This window comes from Centruroides vittatus, unplaced genomic scaffold (genome assembly GCF_030686945.1).
Source record: "Centruroides vittatus isolate TY-2023 unplaced genomic scaffold, ASM3068694v2 contig_976, whole genome shotgun sequence".
Taxonomy (NCBI): Eukaryota; Metazoa; Arthropoda; class Arachnida; order Scorpiones; family Buthidae; genus Centruroides; species Centruroides vittatus.
Genome location: NW_027122649.1, coordinates 1070795 through 1084478, shown reverse-complemented (window position 1 = coordinate 1084478; position 13684 = coordinate 1070795). Strand labels below are relative to the sequence as shown.

The 13684-nt window shown below is 28.5% G+C and overlaps 1 protein-coding gene across 8 annotated transcripts in view; it reads left to right on the top strand.

The window, feature by feature from the left end:
- The window catches only part of LOC136985744 (CUGBP Elav-like family member 4), a 424677-nt gene that overhangs the window by 214956 nt on the left and 196037 nt on the right, over window positions 1-13684 (top strand). For 2 of the 8 annotated variants that reach the window (XR_010882382.1, XR_010882381.1), the window contains exon 1: window positions 5802-6129. The exons of the other annotated variants lie outside the window; for them this stretch is intronic. The gene's annotated coding sequence lies outside the window, so the exon portion shown is untranslated. Of the gene's footprint in view, window positions 1-5801; window positions 6130-13684 lie in introns of those variants that run through there. 8 annotated transcript variants of the gene reach the window in all.

The window sequence follows — 13684 nt, the reverse complement described above, 5'->3', positions numbered from 1 at the left end:
GAATGGATATGATATTATTACTTTATCGCTTCCATTATGTTTTTCCCCCCTTCTTATTTTTTTCTGAAACTAAGCAGGGACAAATTTATTATTTTGCATAGGAGAAGAATTTTTGAGATGTTGATAGGCTTTCTCTTGATGCGGTGAAAGTTTTAGATTAGGTGATTCAGAACGTTTCTGGGACGTAAATAGAAAAGTACTGACAGAAACCTGTGCAATATTTATACGCGAAATTGGATGTAAAAGACAAAAATCGATATAAACGTATAGTCTGAAACAAGATTTTAATAGGTTAAATAATGTCAAAGATTTTTTTAATATAAGAAATTATTGAGGAGAAGCGAAATAATAATAAATATCATCTCTTGTACTATAATTAAGAATGCTATAATTAATTTTAATCTATAGAAATATTTAATAATAAGAATGAAAAGAAAATCGGTTTTTCAATTATTTCCAACGTTTATATCCGAGTTTTAACTTGATTTTTATAAATATAATAATAAAAGAATTTAATATATGTAAAAATATTTCCAATTTTAAAATAAAATAAAATATATAAATATCCGCCTAAGCATTTAAAATCCAATATTTCTGTATAATATTTCTATTATTATAGTTCTCGAACAAGTAATTTCGTTCACATTTAATCGATTCTCATCATATATATACGACCGAATGATTTCGTAAAATACTTCAACATCTACTTTAGCAAAATTGAACCTAATATAGTCCGTTATAATGTAAACAACATTATTACATCTATCTCTCAGATGATTTTTAAATTATTCCTTTAGAAAACATTAAATTATTCCCTTTGTAAAGAGATTATTTTTCTTATTAAACGTTAACAAATTAAAACTTCTATTTGTAGACGATATTTAATTTACAATGTAGATGCTTAAAAAACTGAGTAAATTATCCTTCAAAGCTAAATTACATTAAGTTTATAACCATTTTTTAAAATTGACTGTTGATATTACATAAATATTATATTTGAAACGTTACCGGAATTCTCAAATTTCATTTGAAAATTACACTTAAAATATCTTAAACAAGTAAATACTTTACCTTTAATTCGATTTAATATTAATAACTTAATTGTATACTAATTAAAAAGTAACGTGGACGATGAATTCTTTAAAGATTTTACATGAGGAAGATACGCGGAGTCTTCACGAATTGTGAAGATTGTGTATCTTCCTTATGTTAAATCTTTAATTTATTGCTTAATTTATATTATTCCTTAATATATCTTATCGAAATTAATAAAAATTTTAAAATATTTAATTAAAATTTATCAAAATCTTATTTAAGGTACGTAAATTACATTTTTTATATCCAAATTTTTGTAAAATATTCCTAAAACTTTCTTTTTGTTTGATTTTATAATACAGTATCTTATACTGTATCTTTATATCCTAACTTAAGTGCTACTTAATGTCATTCATACCTTAAACTTGGCCTGAAAATATATACTTTCAGATACGCCAGGCAGTTAACACCTGACGTTTTTCTTTAGGAGCTATTTTTAATTTATGTTTTAAGATAGATAATAAGAAATCTTCTTATTAATTTATTTAAATAGATAAAATAACTAATTTAAGAAAATTCTATAGGAAATTAAATAAAAATCTATCAACTGTGCTAACCTTTTTCGAATTAAAAATTTTATGGATAGCGTAGGCATGTGTTAGAATCTTTCTTGAGATTAAATTTTAAATAATTACAGAAAAATCTAATAAAAAATATCGAGTATTTTCATTAACTATTTATTTGCATAGATTTATTCGCAGCTCATGTATACATTTCATTAACAACTGAGATTCTCCCATAAAAATATAATGAAATGTACTCATTCATTTCTATAGTAGAAATAAAAAAAATACGAGAAATTCCTACAGGTTAATGTTATATTATTATTGCTTGTAGACGTTTGATAGGGTTATGATATTTTTAAAAGTATTACAAGATCGATTTCTTGATCATCATAAAAATCTTCTATTCAAATTTACTACTACTCAACTGGGAACACAAAAGTATTATTTACCTTATAAGAATTACATGAATCACGATCTGTTGAAGTAATTGTTATTTTATAATGGAATATTTGTTTACTTTCGAATCCTTTTATGCAATTCTTTGTATAGTGTATAAATTATATTTAAATAAATTACGCAGGTTTTAAATTCAGACATTTAAAAACATCGATAATAAATTGTGCAATATGTTACTTGACAACATCCCTATTCATTTTTTTTCTTAAATATTTAAAAAAATAAATATTTTACTGAGTGAAAAACATTATTTTTTAAATCAAAAACATACAGTAGTAAGTTATAAATAAGTAATTTACTTTTTAAAGAAGCTCTTAAATATATTATGACTTATTATTAATTAATTTAGATATTTCTTTTTTACCTTTGTTTTTATTTATTCGAAAAAATTAATTACAGGATTAGTGATTCAAAATATTATTTATATCTATTATCATTTAATAAATGTATTAATTTATTAAAATATTACATTACCTTTGTTTTTAAATTAACTCGATTAGTTTCTTTAGGAATGCCGTTTTAACCCATTCATATGTTTGATTATATACTTTATTATATACTTAATCAGAAAAAGTATTCATTAATAGCAAGAAAATATTAGTTTTATCAGAATTTAAAAGAAAAAAATAATAAAATTTGATTCAATTATTAGAATCGTTAGTGAACTTACTCGTATCGAATGATATATTATCCTGCGTGGTTCATTGTAAGATTATTATTAGATAAAGTATTTGATAGAAATGATTCTCTATATTTATGTTTAACATGGCAATCCACAGTTCACCTGATGAATAGCAACAGCTGTCGCACGTTTTTGTGGTAAGTAGCACCGAGTCACCGAAATTTATTCTGAGATTTTTTTAGAAAAAAAAAATTCCATTATATATTCGAATTTTTTAAAATTCATAACAACTTTTTTTTTGTATTAAGTTGGTGGAATTTTACTAGAAAAGCTTTTTCTCCATTAAATTATCAGGCTGTTAATATGTTATCATTAAGGTAATTTAAATTAATATCAATTAGTTAAAACGTTAGCTTCATCATTAAAGTTTAATAAAAATAAATATGATTACCCTCTTGTTTAACCTTGAGCTTTCTTAGCTCTCAGTCACGTAATTTGTTTGTAATGTCTGATAGATTTATTTTTTACTCGTTGTTCTTAATGGCTTTCATCTGGATATATTAGCTATTTCTTAGAATAATTTTCAAACTAATCAATAAAAATGTGGCTCTGGGGTCAATAACGATGGCAAACAGACTACCTGCAACGTTTTTTGTTCCCACATAAATATTTTCCTTGGCCAACTATTGACATCTATATCTTGTGATATGTTTCTTCTACGTAATACGCTAAAGCAATCCCAAAGGGCGATAATGGATTTTCTCTTGTCAAATTTTTATATATTGCTCAGTAATTTCATTCATAGATGTCAAAGATATCATATCGTACATCCGTTCTGATAGCAAAACCAGATCTGTAATATTTGTCTTGGATCCGATGATTGTTTGTAACTAAAAGGATCTTAGGAAGGAAATGAGACTCCATGCGAATGAAAAAAATAGCATCAAACAACTTAAGATGCTTAAAAATAATAATAAAGGAAAGATCTTGTTGCGCTGTATGTGACAGTTTACTGAAATTTTGTAGGAAATGAAAATTCTAATGAATAGAATCGCCGGAATTAACTGTAGTTCAAGTGTGTCAGTTTGAAAGTTTTTCTTTGAAAGAAAATAATATGCCATTCAAAAAGTTTTCCTATTAAAAAGTTTAAAAAAGTATGGAAGAAATACATACTTCATTACAGAAAATAATTATACTCTCCAGGAATTTCACGACTATAAATTCTATTGAATACTTCCTCTTCTTCTTCCTCTTCTTCTCTTTCTTCTTCATTAAACTGCGAATTATATTTAATCCTTTATCTTATGCAACGAATGTAAAATGTATAAAAATTGATCAATTGATTTAATGAAATTTCTTAAGTATATTTAGTAAATTTATTTTTCTCGTTTCATAAATTTAATGGTTTCATTCAAATTAAGTAAAATGTTAACCAGTAATTTATTTTTAAAATTTATTTTGTCTCGATTAGTGAACCTATACAGGTATTTATAAGAGTTGAAAGATGATAGAATATATATGCGAACAGTTTTCATCTATTTTGAATAATTAAACAATTTACACTATGTCGAATTAACTTCGTTAATGACTTTCTTTAATAAAACCAAGAAAAAACTTAATGATAAAATTTTGTCATTAATTTTATCGCGTTTTTCATCTAGTAAATTGATATATTAGGTAATTTATGAAAGTTTAAAATAATTTTATAGATATTTTATGACAAGCCCATCATTTTTTTTAAATAAAATTGATAAATTCGATTTTAAAACATAAAAATATAAGCTTTCCAATGGACTTAATATTACATTAAAATAGGAGAACTCGAGCATAAAACAATACTTAATTGGCATTTAACTCATTACTCGTAGGGTTTACATTAAAGAAAATATATTATATTCGAATAAGTAACAGAAAAATATGTATTATTAGTAGTAACGTAGAACTTTTGTTCCAAAAAGTATGTATAAATCATATTATATTCAACTTACTTTATAAAATTTATAGAGGTAAGTTGAATACAGCGTGTTATACAACTACAACTAATATATAAAATATGAAAGGTTTGTCTCATTATTTTTTAAAATAAAATTAATAAGTTGTATTTCAATATATAAAAATATGAGCTTTTTATGGTGCTTAACGTATGAAGAAATGAACTTATGATTAAGAGAACTTAAAGTGTTTAATAGGAATTTAACTCATTAATGGTGATGTTTATATCTAAAAGAATATGTTATATTCGAATAAGTGACAGAAAAATACGTTTTATTAGTAGTAAAACAGAACTTTGGTTCCAAAAAATATATTAAATTTGTCTTTATAAAAGCGAGAATGTATTATTTAGGAAAGGATCAAATCTCATACAAATTTCTTTTAAATATGTTTTGTTAAGTATATATTAAATATAAAATGTAATAAATAATCAATTTTGTAAAAACGAAAAATAAAAATGAAAGATATTAAACTAAACGTGCTTAAATTTGATTAAATGCCACAAATTAAAAAAATTAAACTAACCGTATTTAAATTTGATTAAATTCCTTGGGTTTTTTAAAGAAAAATTTAAATTGAACCGGTGAGAAATTATCCATAATTCTTGGTAAATATGGAAGGAAACCTTACCTAAACCGTAATTAGAACGCCTACAGAATTTCAAACAATTCTTCCAATTCAATTAGAAGGAAGTAAAGTTGAATTTTCTATTAATGAATTTATTTTAGTAGATTACAATATTTAGACACGGAACATAGAAAAGTAACAATTATAAACAAACATTTATCCCGTGTTGGATTTAAGGAAAGGATCTTCGGAAGCCTACAGAATGTAAAGATGACATAAATGATAGGTTTTGATTATCCGGTAATAATTACGCGTTTTAGGCAGGGTTGGAAAGTTATTAAAGTTTCGGTAGGTAGTGGAATGATGGCCACCTGTATGATCAGTCGACAATCTGCAGCAGCAAAAGACCAGATCTCATTCCTTCGCTCTCAATATCTCATCCTCTTCTCGCCGCTTTTCCGTTGCTATGACTACGGCTGTGGAAACCACGTGATCAGACGAGAAGGGAGGAAATGTGGGAGGGCTAGGCGAGGCGCTCCGTTACTCGCCACAGTACGAAGCGGGAAACGATGGCCGCCACATACCAAGCATGAGGACGGCTTCCGACTATTCTCTTTACGCAGCGATCCACAAAGCGATTCCGTCGGCGAGTTAAACTCCTGCAACCGTCAACTGTACGGCTAGCCACCGGGTTATATCCGGCATCCCTTTGCCGTCGGGTTTGGTGGTCCAGCTGTTTGCCGTCCCCTGCCAAATTAGAGCACATCTCTCGTCCCTTTTGCTGTGGTTATTGTGTGGTGATTGTGCTGCGCCAGGACGGAGACTTGTTGCGAGGAGGACACGCCCAATCTCCAGTCATACAACAGGTTATACGGTCGTCGTTACGGAGAGGTAAGGCTTTGCTGCGATGCTTCTTTGCTTGTGGGAAAGACCGCTTTGCAGGGGTAGTGTCCCTTTCTCGCTCTGATCAATAGCATTATTAGTGGCAACTGCTCGGGGACTGTGTTTTATCAGCTTGCGTGTACTCTTACCGATTACGTAAAGGACACTTTTCGATTAATCTCCGGCCGTTTTTAACAAAAATTACGCGTATATTGACAAATTGCGTTTGAAGATTATTACGAGAACGTAAGCTATAATTTTATTTCCTTTTTTTTCTATAATACTCTTTTATTTAATTAGAAATTCTATTATTTATTATGTAAAGGGGTAGAATGTTTATTACGATACTCTCGGTTTTTCTCCCTATTTAGATTGTACCCTGCATAAATGTATAATTTGTTTTTCGGTTAAGGTAGAATATATTTCAAACTATTTACCTTACGGCTATACGTTATTTTCCTACGTATCCAATCCTCTAAATATGTGTATTAAATATTCACGTGATTTATAAACTGTGTTTCGCTGCTGTACATTTTCCGGTTTAAAGAACTTTTTTAATATTAAATCTGAAGTAGAAAGATATATTGCGAAACTCTTCAATATTTTAGTATTAAATTTCTAAACGTGACATGATACATTATCATAATATGAAGATCGAGAAGTGCAGAAACAAAGATTTATCCGTCAACATCCTGTTTGTGTTTCTTAAATTAGATTTAATACATAAAAAAACGAATGTCAATGCAGAAAGGTTGTAATCTCTTGGGGATCACGTCATAACAGAACCCTTTACGATATATTAAAACGATAATATTGCACAATGAATTTTATTATGTCAAAGATTTAAAATTCCGTCCTTCCTATTTATTCAAATAATAACTAGTCGAATTTTCGTAATTATTTATTCTCCTTTTAAAGACTAGAAATCTTATACATATTCCGCTTAATTCAATTATAAAGTTGTTTAGAGTAGAAAATATTTCAGCTGTATCTAGGCCTTTAATTCCTTTATTCAATTACAGGAAGAAAGAAAATTTTCATTGCTTATTTAGTAACATTAGTTGCTTTTTAAACTGTAAAATCCGCAACGTGTAAGAACTTTATTCATAAAAATTGTTTAAAAGATAAAAGGCGTATCATTTACCAATTCGTTTAAATTAAATAGTCAGCGAAGCCATTGAACCATCGACAAATTACATCAAAACTATTATAAATTCAGAATAATAATTATAAATAAGGGGGGACAACATCGGTATACACGTCTAAATGAGAGAAGTGACAATAATATCCTTAGTTGTTGCGTGTACCTCGATTGGATTTAGGTTTAATTATCAACAATTTGTGACATGTAATAAGCAGTTATAGGCCTTAGTATAGACTATTTAGAAATTTAATATTATGCAATTTGAACACTTCAAAGTAATAAGTAATAGTTGGCTGAATTATATTACGCACATCTCCAATCTTCGACTGTGTTGTTTCGGAAACGGGCTACATTTTTTCAAAACTACAACAATTAGTTTCAAAGAGTTCATTTTTATTGAGTATTTTTCAAAAAGTCTATAAGAAGAGAAGAAGAGAGAGAAGTTTTCATTGTATCAGCGTTATTTTTCGAGTTTCTACAAGAGATCACGTCGATCCATAAGCGAAATGAATTTATTTATAAATATTTTGATATTTTATTGATTGAGAATCATCAGTTTTAGCTTTATCCATCCGTTTTCTTCGTATTTATGATGGAAAAACTTTGAAAAACTTTTCCGATTTTCGAAATGGTGTAGTTTTCTGCTCCATATCTTCACCAGTTGCCTGATTCATATTTGAAACCGGATGTTATTTTTAAGTACTTATCAGGAATGAACTGGACGTTGCTGTACATGAAATTAATCTTTATTTATCTCTAAAATGAGCTTCGAAACGCGATCAGAAAATTTCATCATCGGTATGTCGCCGGCTGTCAGGAAAGGATTAAAATCCTAAATATATGACTCGGACTAATGTTTGAATTTCCAAATTTCTGCATAGCATTATCGCTTTTATTAATAACGTCTCTTGTTATGGTGTTATTAACATATTAAAAGTTTCGTAGCTAACGAACGATGTGCCGTTTCGCTGACTTCTTTTCCTATTTAAAAACTGATCAACTTAAAAATATTTTCGGTAGGCCTTATGTACAAATATGTCGATCAAACATCTAAATATTGATGAAGTTTGCTATAAGTTATATATAAATATATATGTAAGAATTTTACATATTTAAACTATTCTAGTGTTAATATTCAGAGATAAATTATTGAAATATTCACTCGATCATATAAGATAGCATAGCGAATTGTATGGTGCAAGTTCGTTTAAATCATTCAATTTTGACTACAAAACAAACTTAATAAATATATATATATATATATATATATATCACAGAAAGTAAATTATTAGTGTCTTTAATGTATTCAGCATGGAAATGTTAAAATTCAAGTAGTTTATTGAAAGAAATCTGCGAAAGAAATTGCATATTACTTCATATTCGGATTATTACTAATGCAATTTTAATTATAAAATTAAGTAAATCTAGGCGAGAAATGCTATTAAAAATCATATATTTTCTTTTAGTTACATTATTTACAATACAGAAAGAGTCTTTATAACATTTGAAAAATATATTTCTACCTTTAATATATAATGAAAGTAATCAATTGTTCATAATAGAAAAGGAATTTAAGATATTGCAAATGCACTCTAGAAAATTGCAACTTTAAATTGGAAAAGTTTAACACGAATTTCTTTCATCAATTATTTATTATAAATTAACTTTTAAGTTTATTAAAATTAATTATAACGACAACTATAACAATTAACAGAATATTTATCCCGATAGTAAAAGCTTAGCTTTGTATTCTTCAAGTTAGTTTTAAAGTTTAAATATTACGCACTTGATAAAATTTAAGTTTAGATTCCTGTATATTATGGCTAGTTTTAGATTTCTGGAGTAAATATCTTTGCACTAATGGGCCTATATCTGGTTTTAGTGGACAAATTGCTGCTAGCGACATTTACTTCCGGCAATTCGTAACGCGATATAACCCTTTCCTGTTGAGATGAGTGAGCTGTTAGTGGACATTACTACTTATCAGAATTTGATAGAAAGTCTGCTTTAGACATCTCGATGGACAAAATTTTCGTTAAATGAGTTTCTCGAAACTTCTCAAACCGCATATATCTTCTAAAGCTGAAAGATCTATACATAAACTATATTCATCCCGTATATTGGAGCCTGCATCCAGAAAGAGATAAAAGATATTTTAAATGTTGCAAAATAAAATAAACGTTGTTTGTTTCCAGCTATAACGCATATTTCACACTTTAAACTAAAGTAATATCTAAACACAATATATATATATATATATATATATATTGTCAAGAGATTCGCCAAGAATTATTCAATGTATTTTTATGTTGAAGTTTGTAATGTTGACATTAAATAATAATAGCTTTTTGTATTATTGAAACTTATTTTCCAAATAGAAACAACTCATGCTTTTCTGTCAGAAGCCTCGCGACCTCAGTTGTCAGTTTAGACAGTTTTATGATCCACAATCTGCTTTACTCGTAATGTAAGTGTTGTGACGTCAAACTGTAACCCCTTTGCTGGATGATTCGGGAAAAAGGCGCAACTGGATTAAAGTGGTACAGACAACATTGCTTTTAGCTAAACGTATGGAACTTATTAGAATTGTTTGTCGAAAAATTCCTCTTTTTTTATTAAATTTTTATAAACATTATTTAAATTGACTGCTGGCGTAGAATATTAAAAAATCTATTCCGACTCGTCCGGATGCATTGCAATTTATTAATAAGTTAATTAATTTCCGTGTTGAATAGTTTAAATATTCATACATAGCTAATTGCAAGGAACGAATTTAAGTAAAGAATCATCTTCTTTCTATTATATTATTATTATTATTTTAAATGAATTATTAATGTTTAAATATAAGTGAATAGTTCAGTTCTCTAGGGATGATTACGAAAAATACTCCCTTCGACTGTTTAATTTTTACAGTTATCTTATAGAAGATAGGTTATAAAGAGTAAAAAATTTACTAAAATGGATTGTCTGGTCGAGATAAGTTTGGTTATTAGTAATTTAAGAAGGGAAGTACCTGCCTAATGCTTTTATATCTTTCACAATCACGCAAAGAATGATGTGACTTTACCTTCTACAATCGAAACATTTGAAAGTATTTTACTAAATAGATAGAAATGAAACTGCTAGAGGGTTATTTAGCCGTGGTAAGTCGTTTGAAATTATTTTAATCATACCTTTGATCTAAATTGAAAGTAATTGGAAAAAATTTTAAAAGATGTATAAATAAAGATGTCTTAACCTTATTTCTCTTTCTATTCAATAGCTTTTTTTTCTTATTCCCGTAGATTCCAATTTACACTTCTGACCTCTCACATTTTCTTTGACGAGTTATGTCAGAAATGGAATGAGATCGATTTTTTACACAGCTCTAGAAGCTGTCAGTCGTGACGAACTCGTGATTTCGAGCACGCTCACCGATTATTTAGCGTTGAATCGACCAGATAGGGGAATGGCTACAGGTGTTGAAGACAGCGCTGTCGATTGGTGAAACAACTTGTGAAACTTGCTCGGTTTTCTTATCAATCGAACTGCTGCGAGACCAATACAAAGAACACCTAACAATGCTATAATAAGAAAGAGAAATAAAAGATCTCATTATTTCCTTAATATATAAAAATGTTTAGGAATAGAACTTTTTCTCGTCGAGTATTTCGCATTGGTATGACCTATTCATTCCATTCTTTCTGTCGTTAGTTTTCAATAGAGGATAAAAATTATACACGAAACTTAATATGTTTTATGGCATATAAAAATAATTTATTGATGTATGGATAAAGAAAATCTGGCTTTAAAAGATCAAAGATCTATAGGAAACGTATTGAATATTCTATTTTTACATTTTGAGAAATCGAAATACTGTAACTCAAAAAGGCATACGCTGGAAGAGAATTTTAAAAGCTTCTATGAAAAGAGCAATGGAAACAAAACCCGTTGGCAATTTGTTTGTATTACGAGTAAGTGAAATGGCTACTATTGTTTGGTTTGTCACAAAATTCCTGTTTCTCAGATTCCTCATATATCCTTTCCTTTATATTCCATTGTACGAAGAATAAACCTTAAGTCCGTTCTAGCAATGATCCATCTTTTTGCACGGTGCCAACCAAAGCCTATTGTTGCATTCACGCCTCACTTAAGTCTTCAGGCAATTTGTTTGAATTGTGACGTCAATTCCTTCTACCGGAAGTGACGTCAGAAGCGAAAGATAGCTGGGGTTATCTAGGGACAGGCATGAGAAAAGATACACCTGACTGTGAGAGAAGGGATGGACAAGAACATGAAATAAGGGGCAAAAATACTTTATTGTTTGAGTAAGAATTTACTTTGGACGTAATCAGGCGGTAAAGTTCTACCAGATGAATAATTTGACGATTTCGTTCGCTTTTTTGAACAAAAAGTATAAACAGAAACCTTCAAAGCGAGTATTTTATGCTAAGATAATGAACTGCACATGAAATTGTTCATACGGTAAATTGTTGTTTTTATTATAATTTTGAAAAATTTATATGCTTCATTTAATTCTACAAATTGCGAAGCCCGTAGAAAGAAAACGTGTAATAAAAAATACTGAATTTCAAAGCTATTTTTCTGAAATAAAGATTTTTAATTACACGACAAATGTCGCAAAACTGTACGCGAAAGAATGAGAAAAGATAAATTTAATATATTATTAAATAGTTTTAATCTAGTAATTAATTTAAAATTGTAGCTATCAGGAATATCGGCTTAGGCAAAATCAGATTGTAGATCTACGTAACTATTGAATCATTGATTAATTTTGATATGCGAGATAACGATTCCTGTGGACGTCTCAGGTAGAATTTTAATAGTTTAATTATAATAAGTTATCATCGAATACTTGCCAAGAGATATATTCTACTAACTTCACCACATTTTAAAATTCTTTATTAAAGTTTTAAACTGAGATAATTAAAAATTTCTCCGTGTAATTGCCTAATAATTAATTGAAAAGTTTGGAAAATGTATTATAGATCAAATATGTCAAAAATAATCATAGCTTTTATCATATAAGCTTTAATTATTTCTTATAAATTCGATACTCTTATACTATTCCTCACCTTAATAACTACGGTGTTTTCATTATTTTATCATTACGCCAGACTCTGCTGCTAAATAATTAACAAGTTAAGAAAGTATTTGCTGGCTGCATGCCATAAGATAGATGCATTTCATATAGTCTATTGTTTTCGCGTAGTCATTTCGATTTTACTCACTCTCCAACTTTTTATTTTAGTACTTATATATTCCCTATTTGCTGCTTCAACAGGAAACGACAATGCAACTCATGCTGGTTTATTGCTTATTGCGAATATCTAAGGATGGATGTAGCTATGTGAACACAAATTATTCTCATATAGTATGCGTGACCGTTTCAAACACACCCTAAGCCTCTGCACTGCAACCCAAGGGACCAGAACCATTTTCGAACATATATAACTTTCATTTCTTTATGACATTTTATATATTTCAAAGGACTCGGAGAATCTCAGAAACCTCTTGAAACATATAAAATATCATAATCAGCATATAAACTGTCATAAAAAATGATTTTTATATCGTTTCGAAAACTTTTCTTGCCCCTTGAGTCGTATCGTCGAGATCGTCGCGATATATATATATTTTATATTAAAAAACGTTGAAAGTTATATATAAAATTTGTCAAATGCAGTTAAAAATATTAAATTACCTTACTATTAATTTAAAATTAAAGTTCTATTGCATTTACAAATTATTTTTTGAATCATTTTGAAGTATTTCTTATTATTTATAGTGCTATTTGTTTAAATCTTGTTATTGAAGGTGGTTTTGGATAATCTATCTATAGATGAGAAATGATACACTCCTCTCAACTATACAATTTCATTGACAAGAATTATGTTGCATGATGCATGTTCAGAGTTTGTCTTACACTTTAGTTTCAATCGATGTTTATACTCAGATGAGAGACAAAGTCCTCTTTCTGATAAATCTCAAAGGACAGAACATAATAGCACCGTGACGTCATACACGATTTGTTGCCAATGTTTTAATGGAAGAGCAAACAGATGAATGTATCTTACTAGACGAATTTTAGTACATATTCTTCATTTTCCTCATAACTTCAAAATCGTGCAGTGAAGTATGATTTACAGGGGAATTCTTAAATTTTAACATGTTAGGTCTCCTACTACATTTAGTCTATTTTTATATATTGATTTTTTTAGGTGACGAAAAGAGCTGCTTTCTTTATCCGAAAGCAATTATCCAGTGAGATTACAAGTGTAAACAGAAAGAGTGGATGTTTGTGTTCTTCCAACTTACTCAGCGGAAACTAATTTATCGAACAGTTCTTCTTGTAGAACTTTTGAGTTCGATGGGCTAAAATGTTCGAATGATTTAATTTTATCGCTTTAGAAAGTACAA